This window comes from Ailuropoda melanoleuca, chromosome 3, assembly GCF_002007445.2.
Source record: "Ailuropoda melanoleuca isolate Jingjing chromosome 3, ASM200744v2, whole genome shotgun sequence".
Classification (NCBI taxonomy): domain Eukaryota; kingdom Metazoa; phylum Chordata; class Mammalia; order Carnivora; family Ursidae; genus Ailuropoda; species Ailuropoda melanoleuca.
Window position 1 is genome coordinate 15933899 of NC_048220.1, and position 23080 is coordinate 15956978.

Below are 23080 nucleotides of genomic sequence, written 5' to 3' on the forward strand. Positions count from 1 at the left end.
GAGGTACTGGCAGAGGCCAAATAGAAAAAAAAATGCATGTTTAAAATGCTGCAAGTGAGAAAAAAAGAGTTATATAATGTTTCCAAGGAGAATAACACTAGCAGGCTGTTTCTTTGCAAAAAAGGTGAAGGAGGGGGTTGGGGGAAGATAGTGAAGAAATGGAAGAGAGGAAGATGGGAGGAGATTTGGCATCAAAAAAGTTTATGTGAAAGAACAACAGTGAAACTGAAGAGAATGCAATGGGAAGCCCAATTAGAGAAGTAACACCCTATTAGAGGTCACTGAGGTGGCAACACGGTAAGACACTGCCAGTCAGGAAAGCGTATAGGTGTTGCACCATCGTATATTCAGCCTAGATGAGAGCGGATGGACACCTGCTGCTTTATACTCTTGGCTGAGCCACATCACACCTCATTAATGGTGTATCTATTCCCTTTCTTCCCTCAGAAAAACATTAAAAACTTGAGATGAAAGCGTGTCATTCTAAAACATATTTGGCTCAAAGAAAAAGATGCTTCCCAGGACTACAAAAGATCTTCCTTTAATGAAACTTTAATTAAACTTTGCTTTAATTTGGATCACAATGAAGAAAATAAGGGACTTTTCATCTTGCCCCACGTGGAAAGTGTCAGTGTCTCCCATGAATAAAATGCTGGCATTTAAATCCCTTGCAATCTATTAGTGATTTTAGCTCCATTCATAGCTAACCATGACAACAAAACCAATTGTTCCCAATTTCATCTACAAATAGATATAGATTTATGAGGGGTGCAGGTATCAGAACTGTATTTTTGCATATTCTCTAATGTCATAAGAACAATGGTAATCAGAGGAAACAAAGGCCAGGAAATAAAATTTGGAGGAAGCCACAGCTCCATCCTTTAGGATTAATGAAATAATAATTGGCATCTTTTGCCCCTCTCAAAAGCAGCTGCCAAATGACAACATACAATTAGCATGAACTAATACTATTCAGAACAGTTCTTAGGTGATACATGTTTAAAGTTATCTATAAAGAATACAAACTTGAAAAATGTCAACTTCAGAAAAGACTCAAGCTCAGCATTTGAATGTGTCATGTCTAGAATCTGGTCTGTTTCATAAAGAATGTTCTAGTTGTCAATAGTGGTGTCTGTTATCTCTCCACTGAGAAGCACTCCAAATGTCTCAGATCTACTCTTGACCACAGACATTTGCCAAAAAGAGGCAGGAAATGTGTCCTCATTTGTACAGAGTCAAAGAAAGCTCATAATTTTTTTTGGAAAAAGAACTTAAAATGGAACAATAAATGAACTGAGAAGTGTCGTTAATGGATTTTCCCCCAAACACAGCTTTCTTAATCATTTTGCTACAGCAGGACAAAAACTGAGAAAGGACTGCTTTCACATAGATGGCAGAGGCCTGCAAACCACAGTCACTGGGCCAGTGGCAGCCCTCTGTTTTTTGCAAATAAAGTTTTATTGGAACATGACCATGCTCATTTGTTTATGTATTGTCTTACGGCTTCTTTTATGCTACAAAGGCAAAGCTGAGTAGTTGTGACAGAGACAGTCCAGTTTACAAAGCCCAAAATATCTTCTGTCTGGCCTTTTACAAAACAAGTTTGTAAATCCCTGACCTAGGGGAAGGAAAGCACGTTTGAAAATAGATCCTCTCTATCTGCCAAGCACCTCCTACCAGTAGCAAAGCAACATAATAGCCAAAGCAGTTACTAAAAGGCCTAGGCACATGTCGCTTATAGTTTAGCTTAAATTTATGCATGCTTTTGCTACAGAGTAATTCCTTTAAGTGCATGTCCCTTTCCTTTTGGTTTTGTTGTTACATATATATGTTGAATGTAATAATTATAACTTGCAGTGAGGTTAGTGCGCAATCACCTTACTGTCACCATGCTATTAATTTTCCAAACATTCTATTAACTCCCTAACGTTAGCCACGTTGGTTCTCTCCTATGCCCTAAGTAATTTGTTGAGTTTCAATAGAATGAGCATCTGGCTGAATAGGAGGAAAAGGAGTTTCTAACATAAGAACAGAAGATAAGGCAAGTTGAGAGTGCTTCTGCTCAGAACTCAGGAGCCATTCTGCGAAGTATAGCCTGTGTCCCAGAACATCTTAATAACTAGCCTTCACTTAGAATGTTTTCCACTCCTCTCCCAGTTAAGAGGTAGGATCATTGAATTCCTGGTCCGCAGACGTATAGGGGCTAGGTTTGGGAAAGAGGGGGCACTGGAACCTCCAAGGTGGAGTCGACACTGAATGATCAGTTCTTACAGGTGAAGCATCTCGAGATGCCTATAGCTCGCACAAGACAGGGGATCTCATAGGACAAAGAGTCAAGTCCCAAAGACAAGTTATTTATCTGCAAGTTAATTTAATACCACTCTTTAACAGGTTATTATTTTGAGGGATCAATCAGTAAAATGCAGAATGCGTGGACCTCATACTTGTGGTGGGAATGACAGGACCAAAAGAGGTTAAGTCACATCTTCTGTGACCTCCAGCAATTCAGAGTGACTAGGAGCAGCCTTTGCTCTGGAGGCCACGATACACACAAGCCCCCTCTCCTCTCCCCTCTGAACTTCTCTCCCCTCTGTCTGTGGAGGCCACCCCAGACAGAAGGAAGGGAGGGGGGAAATCATGCTGTTGCTGAATATAACCCTTGAAAAGCTTCTTAAAATTCTGCATTGACCGGATTTAGATGCATGTTTAAGTGAATCTGAATGGGTGTACGCTTACCCTGAATTGACAAAATTGTGTTTTCCACCATCGACTGAAACGACCTCAAGAGCTAAATTACATTAGAGAAATTTTGAAGGTATGTTATTGCACATATGTTTGTGACTAAGAAGTTCGTGCCAGCCCAGAAATAATATTCTTAAAGTTCTCTCTACCTGGCCCATTATGAGTAGCTCTAACACATGCTGAGCTTCAAGTGAAGCTAAGTCTGAGAGCAGGTCTTATCAGGCTGCAGTGGGAAAGTGTTGGCTGAAGCATATGAATCACAGTCACAGTATCCCTGCCCAACTGGCTAGGGTCCTGCGCTGCTGCGCTCAAGGGGCTCTTCACTGAGCATGGACAGTCAACATCTTCAAAGGTGACTCAGCCTCATCTTTTTTAAGCTTCCAAGACTCCAAAAGTCCCTGAACAAAAAGAGAACTCAAAGGATATGCAGTGCAATATGTATATTTTTATGTTTTTGCAAATGTCAAGAAGTTTTTTTTCCCCATTCAATAGTTTTGTGCTTTCCACTAGAATAGCCCTCATTAACTTTTTTTTTTTTTTTTTTTAGTCTTCTGCCTACCCCATCTCCAGTGAAATACAAACTCCTTGAAGACACAAATAGAAACAGTTTCTTTAATTGCTAGAGCATCAGTGCCAAGTCAGCCCCTGGAATCATGCACACACAAAAAAGCAACTCTTTGTGACCCTTCACGAATTCCCCAAAGCAAACTCAATATAGTTTCTTCTGTCCTTTTCTCCCACTCTCCCTCCTTTCCATCTCTTCCCACGCTGTCTCTGTGATTTTCCCCCCAGGAGACTTCACAGTCCCAACATGGAATCCACCATTGTAATCAGCGTAGTGACATAAAAATATTATCTTCCAATAGGGAAAATAAGTAAATTCATACTCTACTTCCTTGTGTGAGTGGGGTAAAATGGTTTGACTAAGAAAGTACAGGGTTCTGAGAGAGAATGAGCAGTTTTTCTTCACAGGGTAAGAGCTACCATACCAAAGAACAGGAAGCAAACCCTCAGAACATGCTATGGCTTCTGACCCTATTAAGATGCTAGTATTTGGCAGATGGGCAGCTCATGGATCCTCTCAGCCCTTGGATGCCTGGGCAAGGTCTGACGTACCTGTAGCCTTTGGGTTGGCCTCCTCTGGCTAAGAGTGGCCTTTTCTGTTCAGGCACACAGATATTTTATATGAGTTACAACACGAACAAGGACAGCAAACACCAAGAGGTGACGTAGTTCCCACGACCTCTGAAGCTGCTCCGACACGGGTTTTCCTCAGCATCTGTGGCACTTGGGAAACTGAGCTCTTACTCTGTTACAACAGTTAGGATTACAGACTCCAGCCTGGGTAGAGGCTGTGGCCCCATGGAACATCCTTTCCCTCTGTTCCTCTTTTTCTGCACAGAAAGGGACATCTTGTCTTGATATGCGCTTCCACTGAGGAGAGTTCTTGCTTGCTGCAGTGTCCCTGATACACTCACGGCAGGTTGTGAACTGGCTTGTAACAAATAGTGTCCTGTCACTCTTACTACAACCTCATTGGCCCGTATAACCCAAGGGCTCTGATACAAAACCGCCTGTGCAGGAAAGGGTTTCTCAGAAGCAGGATTGGGTTTCTCAAACCCTGTACACTTCCCAAAAAGGACCTGTTTTCAGGACTGGCCCTTGGCCAGCTTCTGGGAAATGAGCTCTGAGCCTTGGAACATTCTGCCTTATAGTAGTGCTTACATGTGATGTGCCTGAGAACTTGAGCCATGCTGAACCAGTTTGGTAGCTCGTGCTAACAGTGTGATTTACAGGGAATGCCTGTCTTTGCTGTGAGGGGCTGCAGGCCGAGAAGCCAAGAAGCAGAGGTCAGTCATGCGGGTGCCGCATGCCTCTGTGACTGACTTCCAGTAAAAGTCCTCAACACCGAGGCGAGCATTTCAGGTGAGTACCCTCGTTTGGCACCACTTTGTTTTGCTACATTTTAACATAGAATCAACACCTCACATGACCTAACTTGAATTTTCTCCACTATCTCCTTTATTTACTTCAGCTTTGGAATGATGAGGCTAGGTTTCTAGATTTTGGGGTTTTGTTTCTGTTTAAATTCTTCCCTCCAAAGCCACCAAATCAGGCTGAGAGATTTCGTCTTCCTTTGGCTCTGCTCAGCCCCTCTTCATCAACCTTTTTCCCTGGAACTTTCACCTGCCCAGGCCTTGTGCTTGAGCCTCTGAGTCTTTTCTGATTAACTTGCCTCTGACCTGTTAATGTGCTCAGCCATCCCTGCAGCAAGTTCCAACGTCAAACCAGTACTCCAAATGTGTTCTTTCTCTATATCTATCCTTTGTGTAGCTCACTTATTGTCAACCTAGAATGCAGTTTTTATTCTCAAGATATCTGCTTTTCTACCATAAAGAGACAAACAAAAACTAACTGCAAAATCCTGAAAACTTAAATATATTTCAGAATAAAGTTTCTATATTGTTCCGAAGACCGTGGCTACTTTATACTCAAAATAAAACCTGATGTATTTTCTTCCAATGTTGCAATATACTTGGGTCTAAAAATTTTATATTCATCAGCCTACTTCCATTTGTAACAGTAAAAAAAAAAAAAATCCTACTTAGTAATTCTGTTAGTTTTCTATTGCTGCTGTGACAAATGACCACAAACTGAGCAGCTTAAACAAACATGTTGATTATTTCACATTTCTGCATGTCAGAAGTTTGGGTTGTCTTGTGTAATTTCTCTGCTGTAGGTTTCACAGGCCAAACTCAAAGTGTCAGCCAGCTGGGATTGAACTGAAAGGCTCTGGAGGGGAATCACTTCAAGGCTGAGTCAGACTGGTGGCAGAATATTCCTTTTGGTTGTAGGACTGAGGTCCTTGCTTTTTTGGTAGATCTCAGCTGAGGGCCACTCTTACCTCCTACAGGTCTCTGTCCCTGGTTCTTCCATTTGGGCATTTCAGCCACTGAATCCTTCTCATTCTTAGAATCCCTCTGACTTTTCCCTTCTGCTCCATGGATCTTCTAACCGCAGCCAGAGAAGTTTCTCTGCTTTTAAGAGCTCATGTGATTAGATTAGGTTCGTATATTAAATCCAAGACAATCTCCCTATTTTAAGCTGTGTACCCTTAAATAGATCTGCAAAGTCCCTTTTGACACATAACATAACATGTTCACAGGTCTTAGAAATAGGATGTGGGTGTCTCAAAGGGCCATTAATCTGCCTTTGACAGTAAACATAACTCAACCCACATAACTGAAAGACTACGGAGTAGAGTGAACTTTAGGGACAGCTAAATTTGTCAGCTCAAAAATATCCACAGGACTCTGTGACTCTCCATCTTGGTTACTCTCTTCTTTGACTTGGCCTTATTCCTAGGTCTTCCCCATGGAGCAGGGAAGTTGGCCACTATAAGCTCTCTGTGTACGCAAGTTAAGAGGTACATGTGGTGTTTTTGAGATGAACATGGGCATCTTGTTTTTAGCAATATTCCCAGCAGGATGTGATTTCCTATCAAAGGAGTTTGAAACATCTATCTCATCACCATAGGCCCAGCAGCAACAGACCTGGATACCTGATATTAGAGCTATAATTCTCTAAGAGGACAGGAGTTGGAAGAGTTTAGAAAGTGGTACATGTGTAGCTGGAAACAAAACAGAGCACAGGTACGATATTAAAAGTGATCCATCTTGTCATTTACATTCACACAACCTAGGAAATGAACACTTATGACAGGCATGTAGTCTCAGTTTTTACACTGATATCAAATGATCAAAGGAAAAATATATTTCTTTCAAGCTCAAGGGTGGGTTGATTTAATCTTAGTCATGACATTCATTACACTTTAAAATCTCAAATATCTTTAAAGAAAGGTATGTGACTTAGCATATATTTTGACTCCAAATAACAGAAAACATAGCAAGCAAAGTAAACAGTAAGTATATGTTGTATTATCTCATATAACAAAATGTGTGAAAGTCAGGTAATTCCAGGGTTGGGTAAGCAAACGTATCTTCAAAGACACAGATTTTTTTTTTATGTCTTATTTAATTCTCCAGAGTTTGGACTTGTCTTAGGTTTGTTCTCTTCAAGGTCCTCAGATGGCTATCCCAGTTCTGGGAATCATATGCAGGGAACAATGTCAAGAAAAAGAAAAGGAAATATCCCTCTCATTTGATTCTTTAACAAATCTGGAAAATCTTTCCAGAATTACCCTAACATCTCATTGGCCAGAATTATGTCACATGACCACACCTCGATCAATCAATTGTCATGGGAAATGAGGCCATGAATTGGCTTGGACCAATCAAGATTCTCCCCTCGAGCTGCTTTTCCAGAAGTACAGAGACACTCATAAAATGGTGAACGAAGTCTAAGGTTTGTCAGCAAGAAATAAGAAGGAGATGACCACTGGAGAGATGACAAATGTGCCTTCACAGAGTGTGAGAAATAGGTACACTTTCAAATGTTCTTGGACAATAAAATATTGAAAAACAATGGAAAAGCAAAATAGAGCAGAGGTATTAGCCTGTCAACAATCACCCAGGATTTTTAAATGTATTGAAAGAATTAATGCCTTTCTTTGAAATCAAATGCCAAAGCCTTGGTTTAAACAAATGCAAAGAATAAAGCAGATCAAATGAGACCCTGGAGCAAGAATGATCTTCCTAACAAAACAGGATGGGATGAAAGGTGTAGACACACAAGATCCACACAGCAAAGACATTAATGCCTGACCTGTTCCACCCAGCTCGACAGGGAGAGTTAACTGCATATGAATACCAGAATGCATGTGCTTCAGTCTTTATGGAAGGAAGAATAGTAAAATATACGTATCATTCTCTTGGCAAAATCTGGTTCAGTCGTGTTCCACAAATTTTTAGAGTCCATATAAATTTTTTGGTTAAAGAATCCTTCCAAGTAATGTTCTCTACATGTATAATCAACTTCACTATAGGTAAATACTTAGAAACTATGACACCGTAAATTCAAGAAGCACTGAGGTGGTCAGTATTTTAATTCAGAGACTAAATCAGTGCCTGGCCCTTACTGAAGAAATGCAGAGAGGGAGGGAGGGAAGAAGGGAGAAGAGAAGGAAGGGAGAAGAGAAGAGGAGAGGAGAGGAGAGGAGAGGAGAGGAGAGGAGAAGAGAAGAGAAGAGAAGAGAAGAGAAGAGAAGAGAAGAGAAGAGAAAGAAGAGAAGAAAGAAGGAAAGAAAAAGTAATTCTTTTGCTCAAAGTAGATAAAAAACAAGAAGCATACCAATTTACAGCCGAATTAACAAACCTATTTCTGAAGGGGAATGTTTTAACTTGTCCTTTTAAGACACCAGCGAGGAACACATTTTCAAGACTAACATTCATCTTGCCATAACTGATAAATGGCTTATCTGATTGCAGATAGTTTTAGAAAATAGTTTAAGCCGTATTTTCATCACAATGGCACATCTTAGATTTGCATCTTTGCATTATACCCCCAACTCAAGGTTTTTTAGAGTAAAAGTTCTTTGACATAAAAAACAAAAATACCCTCAGGGTCATGCTTTTCTTCAGTCATTGTGAACCACCATTATTTTCCATGTGCTATGCGTGAATTACATTCAATAAAAGTTGAGATTAAAAAAAAAGACCCATAAAGCTTATGTAAGTTCCAACCAACATAACAAAATCAATGAAATTCCAAGCATGTCTGTGGCTGCATCCTGAATTCATCTCAGATCCCAAGTGATACAATACAAATGAAATGGAACACTTCACCCCATTCTACAAATTCCCTCTGCAGCCTTAACAGCAGGATGAGTTATGGTGCAGCTGAAAGACTCCGAAGCCCAGTGCTTTGTGCAGTGCTTGTTTTGTTACACGTGACACAGTGGGTCTGGGAGAGTCTGGACTAAATTATGGTTTGCTCTAGGTTTGAAACAGCAAGCATTTTACATAGATCAGTCCTTCTCTGAGATGGGGTGGGGGTGGGGCAGACTGTGAATCTTTTCAGGAGCAATATAGCATCTTACCAGGACCGAGGCTGAAACCACACTGTGCCTGTTGACACGCTGGGCACGTTGCCCGCATCCATTCCATAAATGTTCTCTTGGCCCCTTTCCTCACAAGCTGAATGCCGGGAAGTGACAGGTGCATGAGTAGACCAGGCTGGCTCAGTGTCTGACTGTTTGAAAGGCTGGGACTTTCTGTCTGACAGGATTTACCCGGTCATGATGGATGGTGGCTCGAGCACAGGAAAGAGAAAGGGAAGCGGGAAAGGAAACTAACTGTATTACACCATGGGGGTCTGTAAAATGCCCACCTATGAAACGATATGAGGAGCTCAATATCTGACAAGAGTTGAGGGAATTAAGAGTAATTTGATTACAGGTGCTCAACTGGCATTCATTTTCCTCTTATTATCGAGAACCCTCCCTCGAGAGAGAGCACTAACCTTCAAAAGGAGCAGATGAATGGCTCTATTAAAAGCACTGTAGTTTGTTCATGGCTCTGTAGCATCTGACCATTTTATGAACCCAGTGGAATTGTAAATAGGAAACAGAAGAGAGGAAATGTCTTCCTCAAACAGTGTACAGATGACTCTATCTGTCTTTAGCGATTTGTAATCCTGAAAGAGAGTGAGCACAAGGACAGAATGATGTAGAATAGTGACATCTGCTCCCACACCCTTGCACCCCCACTCTGAATATATCTCTTAAAGGTCAGACATTTCCAACATTATGTTTTGTCAAACTGTGATGGTTTCTTATAAAAAATAAATAAACAAGATACCTAAGGTACATGTGCTTGGTTTTAAATAAATTGCTCTTGATATTTATATATATTTGGTTCATTTTTAATCAGTGTTAAGAATAAATCTTTAGATATTTTTTGATACCTTCTTGCAAGCACGATTTCTGTAATAGTAACTTCTATGAATAAAACATATTTGACCCAAATAATTCATAAATAAATAAACCTCAGTGGTTTATCTCTTATGAAACCATATGACAACACCAACTTTCCTTCCACTAGTAAAAAGCAGGATGAATAAAATTTACCAATTTTAGTATTACTCGTCTCATTTAATCTTTACTTAGAAAAAATAAACTAAATGTTTCATTGGTGTTATGACTTGTTTAGTAGCTTACTTCTAGTGTGTCACTGAGGAAGATAAACTAATATCCATAATCTTACCAACATTACTAAGAATTTGGATACTAATCTGTAACATGCAGAAGAATGTTCAAAGATTGAAGAAATTTAGGAACAATAACTCATGTGTGATATAAATAACTGTGTAAGCTCACTTATTCTTTCAAAGAAATCTGGGCTGGGGATAAAAATTAATGTATTAAATTCCTGATAATAGGAGTCTGAAGCTTTCACTCTTTTATCAAAATGTATTAACTGTACATAAACTATAAAATGTCACTTAAGTATATGAATAAAACCTGCTGTACATGTGTACTTTTATACACACCAAAAGTAATACCAAAAGGTGGCAACTATATCAAAAATAGTTAGCTTAAGTCTACTCAGTAATTTTACTACTCCAAAAACAACTTTTGAAACTTCTTCGAACTTCTTAAGAATTTGTAATATTTCATTCAAAACATTATGGAAATATACAAAAGCCAAAAATTAATAATTTTTTTACCCAAAGAATTAAATAGGTAGCTTAGGAATAGGATCTGAATTCAACTGTGAAGCAGTGGTAATGACACTATCTTTCATTAAGAATAATCTGTGTTGGGGTGCCTGGGTGGCACAGCGGTTGAGCGTCTGCCTTCGGCTCAGGGCGTGATCCCTGCGTTATGGGATCGAGCCCCACATCAGGCTCTTCAGCTATGAGCCTGCTTCTTCCTCTCCCACTCCCCCTGCTTGTGTTCCCTCTCTCTCTGGCTGTCTCTATCTCTGTCGAATAAATAAATAAAATCTTTTAAAAAAAAAAAGAATAATCTGTGTTAACATATGAATCCAAAAGTATTTTCATCATTTAATAAAATCACAAACTGTGTAATAACCTTTAAATAATCATTACTTGTCACATTTGTATGACACACACGTGTGAGTTTTCACGGTAACAAATACATAGTCAACTCTTTGAGTCACACTAATATGAGATTATAAGATAAATAGATAATTATTTAATTAAATAGGTCACACAATCTCAGAACTGTAAGTGTTAGATTATTTTTCCGGACTAATGAAACATTTACCATAAATTCTAGCATAGAAATTTACTATGAACCAAATGGTGGTATTAGCAGTGTATCTTCTTTACCCTAACCACTTCTACCAAAAGTTAACTAACAGTTAGTGACTATGTACTGTTGTGTCAGGCACCAGAGAAAGGTTTTCCTCTCATTATCATACTTACTTCTCATAATGTACTATCAATGCCTTCATTTTACAAGTGAAAAAAGTGAGGCTTAAGAGATTAAGGAACTTGCCCAAGGGTTAAGGAGACTCTTTAACAACCATAAAGGACTATGTTCACTGTACAACTGATGGTTCTCCAATTCTCACGGGAAACAAATGAAATTAATGCACTGTGACTGGTCTCCTGTCCTAAAGAAAGTCACACCAAGATCTGCATCTTTCTTAGAAGAACGAATTTTCATTTTCATGATTGTGATGTAACTTCTAATGCTTGCAAATTTTCTGTGGAGGTAAAAATCTCTGTTCAGAAAAAGTGGTAGTATGTGGTTTAAGATTTTATTAAAGTTAAAGTGACTCGTACATTAAACCTGCCTAAAATGAGGGAAAGAAGTGATTTGTTGTTATCACTGCCCTTCAGTTCAGTCCCAGGGGAAGTTTCAAAAGGGCCAGCACACCCTCTTCCTTGAAAGCAAGCGACCTGCAGCAGGCAGCATTCTGCATGTCCTCAAACCCCTAAGAGGTTGGTAGCACACATAAAATGGAAATGACTTCTCATAGGCACAGAGCTAGACCTAGAGGAAAAATACCTGAATGCTGCAGTGTATTTGGTGGTGGTGGTTGGGGGGGGGGGGCGCAGCTGGCAAATAAAATCTTGGTGTTCCAAAATGTCTACTTTATTGCTCATTTAAAGAAAGGAAAGTTCAACCTTGCCCCCAGATGGAATCATTCCCACCTTCGTCCAGAACCTAAAAATCCAAGGTCATCGACAAGTTGGATGGCACATCTGGATGTGAACTTTGTAGTCTGACTCCAGGGCCACATTCCCCAAGCCTGTGCTCCAATGACTCCTCTGACGGTATAGTCAGATAGCCATTATTGTTCCAATTTCACAGTAATAAATAACATTTAGAAATACCAAATAACTTGCTATTTGTATCCATTCATTAAATGAAGAAACATGGATTCCAGACCAGTTCTTGAGGACTGTTTTTAATCTACCACATAGTCTCTGGTAAGCAATCTGATAATAAAGAACTGACATTACTCTAGTGCCTATTACACATTAAGCTTTGTGTTATATACTGTACACATGTTATTGGTACCTGTTTGAAACAAACAAATAAAACCATGGGAAAGTTATTATAAATTCATTTTACATAAAAACAAGACGGAAAATCAGACATAAGAAAATTTTCAACGTCACCCAACTACAGTTACAAGGCCACATTACAAAAAGAACACACAGAACAGCATAGAGCATTTTCTGGTCACCCAGAATCTTTGCTTTGCTCTACTGCTTACCACAACTCCTGGCACATACTTGCAGAATGAAAAACAAAACTAAACAAAAATTTTATACAAAAAAGAAAGGCTAATATAACAGTAAAGTCTCACAACAACAACAACAAGAAACCATTCAGGGTAAGGACGTAAAAATCTAAAAAATTAGCAAGATCTATAGAATTTTCAAAAATAAGAAAATTCAAAGAAATGTAACAAGATCCCAAACAACTGATAAAATTATGATCACTCTGATATGAACCTGGGAAAATTTCAGTCAGGCAAAACATAAGAGACCTAAGTTTGGAAATCAGTTTAATCTACATTTTAGTGTCTTCCTCTGGAAGGAAAGTCAGTAAGTAGAGTATTAGTTTATGCCACTGCACACATAGATATAGAGCAGATATGTAATCAAATTCATGTATACATTCTGTTATACTTTGCTTACTGTTTACTTGAAGCATCTAAATTTAAATGATCAGGGAATAATTTACTTTAAGAATGAATACTGTGGCAGAGAGAGTTGCTGCTCACCAAATATCCCTAGATCTCAAGAAGTTACGTGGACTCACGTGGCTAGACCCAGTTAGTGAAGTCTGAGCAGAATAGATGGGTGTGTCTTCTAAGTCAAAGCACAGAAGAGTTGGTATGACTCCTGTATTGCACTCTCTTCTCCTGCCACAGCCACTGGTAAAGGTTCCAGGTGACAATCTTCAGGCAGAGCAGCCTGAAAAATTAATTTGGGCTTAGATTCTAATAGAAAAACAAGCTTTGCTGAAAAGCACGAAGCTCTTCATACTGTTCTTTCCATTTCCTGGCAGTGCCTAGTTGACTGTAAGGTATTTTTATCTAGTTAGTCATTTTCACCAGTAGTTTTCTGTCAGAATTGACTACTTAAAGAGGGATGCTTAGGCTGACTTGAGATGTGGTGAATTGGTAATGCCATGGAAATAATGCCATGATTTTGGACTCATGGAGAAGGAAATATAATCCTACCACGCTATTTGGCCATTCCATGTACAATTTACATTGTTATAATAATGTAAATGCTACTTGCTTTATTCAGTTGAACCATGAGAGACTATGGACTCTGGGAAACAAACTGAGGGCTTCAGAGGGGAGGGGGGTGGGGGAATGGGATAGGTCGGTGATGGGTAGTGCATGGTGCACTGGGTGTTATATGCAACTAATGAATCACGGAACTTACATCAAAAACTAGGGATGTACTGTATGGTGACTAACATAATAAAAAATGTACTGTATGGTGACTAACATAATAAAAAATTATTATTAAAAAAAAGAATGTATCACCAAAACATATACAACATAATTACGGCAACAGATGAGAATGTGAATGTTATCAACTTTGATAATGAAGAAGACAGGAGATCTTAAGTAGAAATAGGAGGTAAAAGGGAAGGTAATATACTCATGTTACAGTATGGAGAGTAAGTAAATAATACCAGAATTTGTACATCAAGAGTCAGAGTAGATTATACATAAAGATACAAATGGGATCATCAAAACATGTGCCTATCAAAATAGGGTGGGTGGAGACATAGAGTACACAGAGTACTTTAAGTCAAGATGAAGTTCTCCCATTCCATTCTGGAGAGTCATTTATTTATTTATTTATTTTTTTTAAATTTTTTTTTAAAGATTTTATTTATTTGACAGAGATAGAGACAGCCAGCGAGAGAGGGAACACAAGCAGGGGGAGTGGGAGAGGAAGAAGCAGGTTCATAGTGGAGGAGCCTGATGTGGGGCTCGATCCCATAACGCCGGGATCACGCCCTGAGCCGAAGGCAGACGATTAACCGCTGTGCCACCCAGGCGCCCCGATTTTTTTTTTTTAACTAAGAAATTACATTTTACATTTTATTTGAAATTCTCAAAGTAACCTGAAGTGCCACAAACGGAAGTGGTTAGTATGGTTGATGGGACAGAGACAAGAGCTGAGAAGTGACAGAGCAGGGATTGTTATCTTTCATTCATGGCCCTTTCATATAATTTGGGTTTTTCCATGTGCAGCAAGTATATTTTGATTAAATGACAAACAAAAAAACAAATATAAACGTCACCAGTGATTTTGACCTTCACCCCCTCATTTAGGTATGCTTCACACCTCAAGAGGAGAATAAGTCAGATAGTATTCAACAGATATGACTAAATCAAACTGTTTTTCATGGGCTACACTTGTGCCAACAGGTCTCCAGAGCTGTGAAAATGTAGCCCAGAGAAGGTGATGCCGAAAGTCAGAGAAACAGCAAGGACTATATAGCATCAGTCTCCTAACCTCTCGTCCTCATGTTATACACAAATACACTTAAATCTCACAAATTCTTGGCTGTACATGTTAGGAAAACTACATTATTGAAAACTGCATAATTGTCTTGGTTTTGTTTCCCCAGAATGTAGAGCCTGAAAGAGTCCATCCTGGAAACAGGAGTAAGGAGGTGGAGGCGTGGGAGGTACAGAAAGGAGGAAAGGCCCCCACTAGCATGCACTACTGAGCCTGCCAGAGCGGACAGGAGCTCAGATCCAGCAGTTCTTCCCTGGAAGTGAACCAAATGCTTTCCAGAATTGTTGGCCTCAAGTTCAAGGAGCTAGAAAATTTGTCCTCAGCTGACCTCTCTGTTAATTGAGGGTTGTCGTGAGGCACTAACTCCCTTACGACTCAGGGATGAGCTTGCACACTCAGGGCTATGCTTGCACACTCAGGTAACTACAGAGAAGGCCCTAGGTCAGAAATCACAAGCACAGACGGTGAATGTTTGGTGGGACTCTGTCAGAGCACTGGAGAGTTCATGGTAGCTTTGGCTGAAATCAGAGGCTCAAGAGGGGATGTAATGTGACATGGGGCAACAGAGACATCTGCTAGAGCACCGTAGTAAATAAAAGCACTTGCCTTTGGCATGATTTAGAATGATTTATAGCCAATTCTGCCACATCTCTATTCCAGCGTATATGTCACAAAATAAATTGTCAGACATTTAAGTTGCTCTTACATTTAAGTACTCCATTATAAGAAGAGGGTGGCATCAGTCTTATGTTTGTCTACTAGTAATTTGAAATCTCTTGAGATATTACTTTTCTATATATATATTGTAAACTGAATTTCACTTGCATGCCCATTACAGACATATGGCTATCCTGAAGACAAGCACACAAATTTCATAAGCTCATATTTCTTTTTTGACACTCTACTCTTCCCACAGGCTATGTAAGCCTAGTAATAAAGCAAATAGTGCTTTACTAAATGTTATTCACACTGATTATATAGTTACCCACTAAATGGCCTTTGACACACATTCTCCTACCTTTTATATTCATTGCATAGAATGTCACACACACACACACACACACATCACATCACATACTTTATGGGCCAGTTTAATATGCTCGCATAAGTGGATGTTCATATGGAAGTTAAACCTATCTGCAAATAGACCATAAAGCTATATTGTACTCACACACGGGGCTTTTTTTTTTAAAAGCTTTTAGGAATTTTTTTGTAAAGTCTGGGAGTGACTATGTTCTTTATTAGAAATAAATCCCTACTAAAGAAAATATTATTTCAATGAATATTTCTATATTTTAAAAAGTCCTTTTTGTGTATGTAGCAGGGACAGGAAGAAGGCTACAATTACCGAGCTTTAGAAATGTAATTAACAAATAATGAAGCCTGTTCTCCTGAATATATGAGGCCATCAGTCATCACAGTCTTTGCCATGTTTTCTTTCTTTCCTTCCTCACTAGTGCTGACAGAAGGGCCAGATTTGTCCAACTCAGCTTCCTTTCCTATGACCAATGGCAAAGCCACTGTCAGATGAGCTGGACCCTAAGCTCCTTTCCAGCCCTAATATTCTACCCTTCCATTTTAGATCAATGAGGTGGTTGGTGAGCAATGGAGGTAATAGCTATGCTAACTGAATAGAGAAATATCAGTAGCTCATACAGTAACTGCATTCATTACCTTAGTACCATCACGTCACCAACAACACAGAATATCACAATAAAACTTTTCAGTGGCTTCCCTGATTAAGATAATTTACTGGGTACAAAAGGGAGGAACATGCAAAACTTACTTTTATTTATTTATTTTTACTGTAAGTATTTTGACATCAAATGTTATAGGAGTTTCATGTGTACAGCATAGCAATCTGACAATCCTATACATTCCGCAATGCTCACCACAATAAGTAGAGTTACTGTCCATCCCCATACAATGTTATTACAATATTATTGACTACATTCCCTTGGTAGATCATTTGTTCTGCCACAGATCCAACAGGACTCTTTGGCAAATATGATTTGGGGAGATATAAGTTTCAAGTAGAGCAATATCATATGCTTATGTATCCTACCTAACTGTAATAATTTTGACTATAAAGTTTTAGTTTTCTTAGATTTTTTTAAAATTATCACTTGTATTTTAAAATATTTATTGAAAGTTGTGTAATGAAAGCTGTCACATACCAACTGTGGACTGGTGTGAAAAATAAATAAATAAATAAATAAATAAATAAATAAATAAATAAAATCTAGTGGGGAAGGAAGGAAGGAAGGAAAGATACCACAACCAAAGCTTCACTGCAGATTGCCCAAGTGCTTAGAAAATATTACAATGTCTTGGGATGCCTGGATGGCTCAGTGAGTTAAGCATCTGCCTTTGGCTCAGGTCATGCTCCCACGGTTCTGGGATCAAGTCCCACATCGGGCTCCCTGCTCATCTAGGAGCCTGCTTCTCCCTCTGCCTGCTGCTCCCCCTGCTTGTGCTCTCTCTCTCTGATAAATAAACAAGATCTTTAATAAAAAAAAAAAAAAGAAAAGAAAAAATATTACAACATCCTATTAATGTGACAAAAGATAAAGAGAGTCAGGAGAAGAAATCGATAAAAACCTGGGAAGGTGGACATCAAAGAGAGATTTCAGAACAATGAAAAGAGACTCCTGTTCCTATAGACTAAAATGATGGGTTGTTTCTAGAGAAACTCCATACACTGAATGAACTGCACTGTAACGAACCATCATTTCTCTATGAAGGCTATTATCATTAGATTTGATATATATTACCAAAACTGACCTAGAGAAATGACACCCACATTTAAATTCAGTTTCTAGAAATGGTTCAGAAAGAGGAGAGGAGAAATAGATCAGGGAAGACTCTGCTGTGTCACGGGAAATGGCCCCAAAGGGCACTATGGTCTCCTAGACACCTGGGGAAAGTTTCTTGTAGCCTTGGGGTTTCAACTATCATTTCAGACAACACCCAGCCCCACACTCTGCTTGGCAAGCACTCACCTGGGCGCCAGGGCCAGAGCTGCCTGAGGGACTGTGAGGGAGTGCTGCCTGCCTACCCTCACTGCATCGTATGCAGGAGTTCATGGCCGCTGCCCTTACAGGCATCCACACAGCTGCACACTCTTTTAAAAGTACTTTCCTATCTGCAGCCAGTGACTGTAAACTTAATGAGAGCACCTGCTGCCCTTGTGCTTAGTTAATTCATAGTGATCTGCCTGAACTTAAAAAAAAAAAAAAATTCAGAAAAGCCTCTGTTCTTCAGTAATAAATTATCAGTCTCTACTTTGGCCTGAAGGGTCTTTGATTCATGTCATTTTACACTTACACTAAGCACTGATAACAGTGGACACATTTAGTTTCTCTAAGTAGTGTTGGGGCTGGGGAAAAGGAAATGGCTACTAAGGTTAAATAAAATGAGAAGATCAATTGTCTGCCTGAATATTGACAACTGGGGAACTAGTCATCCTTGACCTCACACTGGAGACATTTATTCACTGAGGAGTAAAAGCACTAGCTAATAAAATTTTTGCCATAGTGACTGGCAGAGCGAAAAAAAAAAAAAGTAACATCATTTATTTCTAAAAAATAATTTAAAGCAATACAACAGAGCAAAGGTAGTCTTTTCAACAAATGGTGCTGGAGCAACTGGACATCCACATGCAAAAAAATGAATCTAGATATAGACCTTATACACTTCACAAAGACGAACTCAAAATGGATTACAGATTGAAATGTACAATACAAAACCATAAAACTCCTACATGATAACATAGCAGAAAATCTAGAAAACCATGGGTTAGGAATGACATTTTATATAAAATACCAAAGGCTTAATCATGGAAGAAATAAATGATAAAACAGACTTTATTAAAATGAAAATTTAGCTCTGTGAATGACACTGTCAAGAAAATAAAAAGACAAGCAACAATGATCAAGATGATGAGTAAACTTGAAAAAAGCATCAGAGAAAGCGTTGCTGAGAATATAGAATCCCTAAGGGCAGAAATGAGAGCGAACCTGACAGAAATTAAAAATGGTATGGGCCAAATACAGTCAAAACTAGAGGCTCTGACGGCCAGGGTCACCGAGGCAGAGGAACGCGTTAGCGAATTGGAGGATGGGTTAGTAGAAGAAAAAACGAAAATAGAAGCTGGTCTTAAAAAAATCCACGCCCACGAATGTAGATTACGGGAGATTACTGACTCTATGAAACGATCCAATGTCAGAATCATCGGCATCCCTGAAGGGGTGGAGAAAAACAGAGGTCTAGAAGAGATATTTGAACAAATTGTAGCTGAAAACTTCCCTAATCTAGCAAGGGAAACAAGCATTCGTGTCCAAGAGGCAGAGAGGACCCCATCCAAGCTCAACCAGGACAAACCTACGCCACGGCATGTCATAGTGCAATTCGCAAATATTAGATCCAAGGATACAGTATTGAAAGCGGCCAGGGCAAAGAAATTTCTCACGTACCAAGGCAAAGGTATCAGGATTACGTCAGACCTGTCTACAGAGACCTGGAATGAGAGAAAGGCTTGGGGGGGCATTTTTAAAGCTCTTTCAGAGAAAAACATGCAGCCAAGGATCCTTTATCCAGCAAAGCTGTCATTCAGAATTGATGGAGAAATAAAGACGTTCCAAAATCGCCAATCATTAACCAATTTCGTAACCACGAAACCAGCCCTACAGGAGATATTAAGGGGGGCTCTATAAAGGTAAAAAGGCCCCAAGAGTGATACAGAGCAGCAAGTCACAACCGATACAAAGACTTTAAAGAGAAATGGCATCATTAAAATCATATCTGTCAATAATCTCTATCAATCTAAATGGCTTAAACTCTCCCATAAAACGCCACAGGGTTGCAGATTGGATAAAAAGACATGACCCATCCATTTGCTGTCTACAAGAGACTCATTTTGAACCCAAAGATGCATTCAGACTTAGAGTAAGGGGATGGAGTACCATCTTCCACGCAAATGGACCTCAAAAGAAAGCTGGAGTAGCAATTCTCATATCAGATAGACTGGATTTTAAACTAGAGGCCATAGAGAGAGATACAGAAGGGCACTATATTATTCTTAAAGGAAGTATTCAACAAGTGGATATGACAATTATTAATATATATGCCCCCAACAGGGGAGCAGCAAGATACACAAGCCAACTCTTAACCAAAATAAAGAGACATATAGATAAGAACACAGTAATAGTAGGGGACCTCAACACCCCACTATCAGAAATAGACAGAACACCCTGGCAAAAACTAAGCAAAGAATCAAAGGCTTTGAATGCCATACTCGACGAGTTGGACCTCATAGATATATATAGAACACTACACCCCAGAACCAAAGAATACTCATTCTATTCAAATGCCCATGGAACATTCTCAAGAATAGATCATGCTCTGGGACACAAAACAGGTCTCAGCCAATACCAAAAGATTGAAATTATCCCCTGCATATTCTCAGACCACAACGCTCTGAAATTGGAACTCAACCACAAGGAAAAACCTGGAAGAAACTCAAACACTTGGAGGCTAAGAACCATCCTGCTCAAGAATGACTCGATAAACCAGGAAATCAAAAAACAAATTAAACAATTTATGGAGACCAACGAGAATGAATACACAACGGTCCAAAACCTATGGGATACTGCAAAGGCAGTCCTAAGGGGGAAATACATAGCCATCCAAGCCTCACTCAAAAGAATAGAAAAATCTAAAATGCAGTTTCTATATTCTCACCTCAAGAAACTGGAACAGCAACAGAGGGACAGGCCTAACCCACTGACAAGGAAGGAGTTGACCAAGATTAGAGCAGAAATCAATGAATTAGAGACCAGAACCACAGTAGAGCAGATCAACAGGACTAGAAGCTGGTTCTTTGAGAGAATCCATAAAATTGATAGACCACTGGCAAAACTTGTCCAAAAACAAAGAGAAAGGACTGAGATTATTAAAATTATGACTGAAAAGGGAGAGGTCACGACCAGCACCATTGAAATTGCAAGGATTATTAGAAACTTTTATCAACAGCTATATGCCAAAAAACTAAACAATCTGGAAGAGATGGAGGCCTTCCTGGAAACCTATAAACTACCAAGACTGAAACAGGAAGAAATAGATTTCTTAAATAGGCCAATTAACTATGAAGAAATTGAGTCAGTGATAAACAACCTTCCAAATAATAAAACTCCAGGCCCAGACGGTTTTCCTGGGGAATTCTACCAAACATTCAAAGAAGAAATAATACCTATTCTCCTAAAGCTATTTCAAAAAATAGAAACAGAAGGAAAGCTACCAAACTCATTCTATGAGGCTAATATTACCTTGATCCCCAAACCAGGCAAAGACCCCCTCAAAAAGGAGAATTACAGACCGATTTCTCTAATGAATATGGATGCCAAAATCCTCAACAAGATCCTTGCTAATAGAATCCAACAGTACATTAAAAGGATTATCCATCATGACCAAGTGGGATTCATACCTGGGATGCAAGCATGGTTCAACACTCGCAAATCAATCAATGTGATACATCATATCAACAAGAAAAGACTCAAGAACCATATGATCCTCTCAATTGATGCAGAAAAAGCATTTGACAAAATACAGCATCCTTTCCTGATTAAAACCCTTCAGAGTGTAGGAATAGAGGGTACATTTCTCAATCTCATAAAAGCCATCTATGAAAAGCCTACTGCAAGCATTATTCTCAATGGGGAAAAGCTGGAAGCCTTTCCCTTAAGATCAGGAACACGACAAGGATGCCCACTCTCGCCACTATTATTCAACATAGTACTAGAAGTCCTTGCAACAGCAATCAGAAGACAAAAAGGGATCAAAGGTATCCAAATCGGCAAAGAAGAAGTCAAACTGTCTCTCTTTGCAGATGACATGATACTCTATATGGAAAACCCAAAGGAATCCACTCCCAAACTATTAGAAGTTATAGAACAATTCAGTAAGGTGGCAGGATACAAAATCAATGCCCAGAAATCAGTTGCATTTCTATACACGAATAACGAGACTGAAGAAAGAGAAATTAGGGAATCCATCCCATTTACAATAACACCAAAAACCATGCGTTACCTTGGAATTAACTTAACCAGAGACGTAAAGGACCTATATGCTAGAAACTATAGATCACTTTTGAAAGATATTGAGGAAGACATAAAAAGATGGAAAAATATTCCATGCTCATGGATTGGAAGAATTAACATAGTTAAAATGTCCATACTACCCAGAGCAATCTACACTTTCAATGCTATCCCGATCAAAATACCGAGGACATTTTTCAAAGAACTGGAACAAATAGTCCTTAAATTTGTATGGAACCAGAAAAGGCCCCGAATCTCCAAGGAACTGTTGAAAAGGAAAAACAAAGCTGGGGGCATCACAATGCCGGATTTCGAGCTGTACTACAAAGCTGTGATCACAAAGACAGCATGGTACTGGCACAAAAACAGACACATCGACCAATGGAACAGAATAGAGAACCCAGAAATGGACCCTCGGCTCTTTGGGCAACTAATCTTTGATAAAGCAGGAAAAAACATCCGGTGGAAAAAAGACAGTCTCTTCAATAAATGGTGCTGGGAAAATTGGACAGCTACATGCAAAAGAATGAAACTTGACCACTCTCTCACACCATACACAAAAATAAACTCCAAATGGATGAAAGACCTCAATGTGAGACAGGAATCCATCAAAATTCTAGAGGAGAACATAGGCAACAACTTCTATGACATCGGCCAGAGCAACCTTTTTCACGACACATCTCCAAAGGCAAGAGAAATAAAAGATAAAATGAACTTATGGGACTTTATCAGGATAAAGAGCTTCTGCACAGCCAAGGAAACAGTCAAAAAAACTAAGAGACAGCCCACGGAATGGGAGAATATATTTGCAAAGGACACCACAGATAAAGGACTGGTATCCAAGATCTACAAAGAACTTCTCAAACTCAATACACGAGAAACAAATAAACAAATCATAAAATGGGCAGAAGATATGAACAGACACTTTTCCAATGAAGACATACAAATGGCTAACAGACACATGAAAAAATGTTCAAAATCATTAGCCATCAGGGAAATTCAAATCAAAACCACACTGAGATACCACCTTACGCCAGTTAGAATGGCAAAGATAGACAAGGCAAGAAACAACAATTGTTGGAGAGGATGTGGAGAAAGGGGATCCCTCCTACATTGTTGGTGGGAATGCAAGTTGGTACAGCCACTCTGGAAAACAGTGTGGAGGTCCCTTAAAAAGTTAAAAATTGAACTACCCTATGACCCAGCCATTGCACTACTGGGTGTTTACCCCAAAGATACAGACGTAGTAAAGAGAAGGGCCATATGCACCCCAATGTTCATAGCTGCATTGTCCACAATAGCCAAATCAT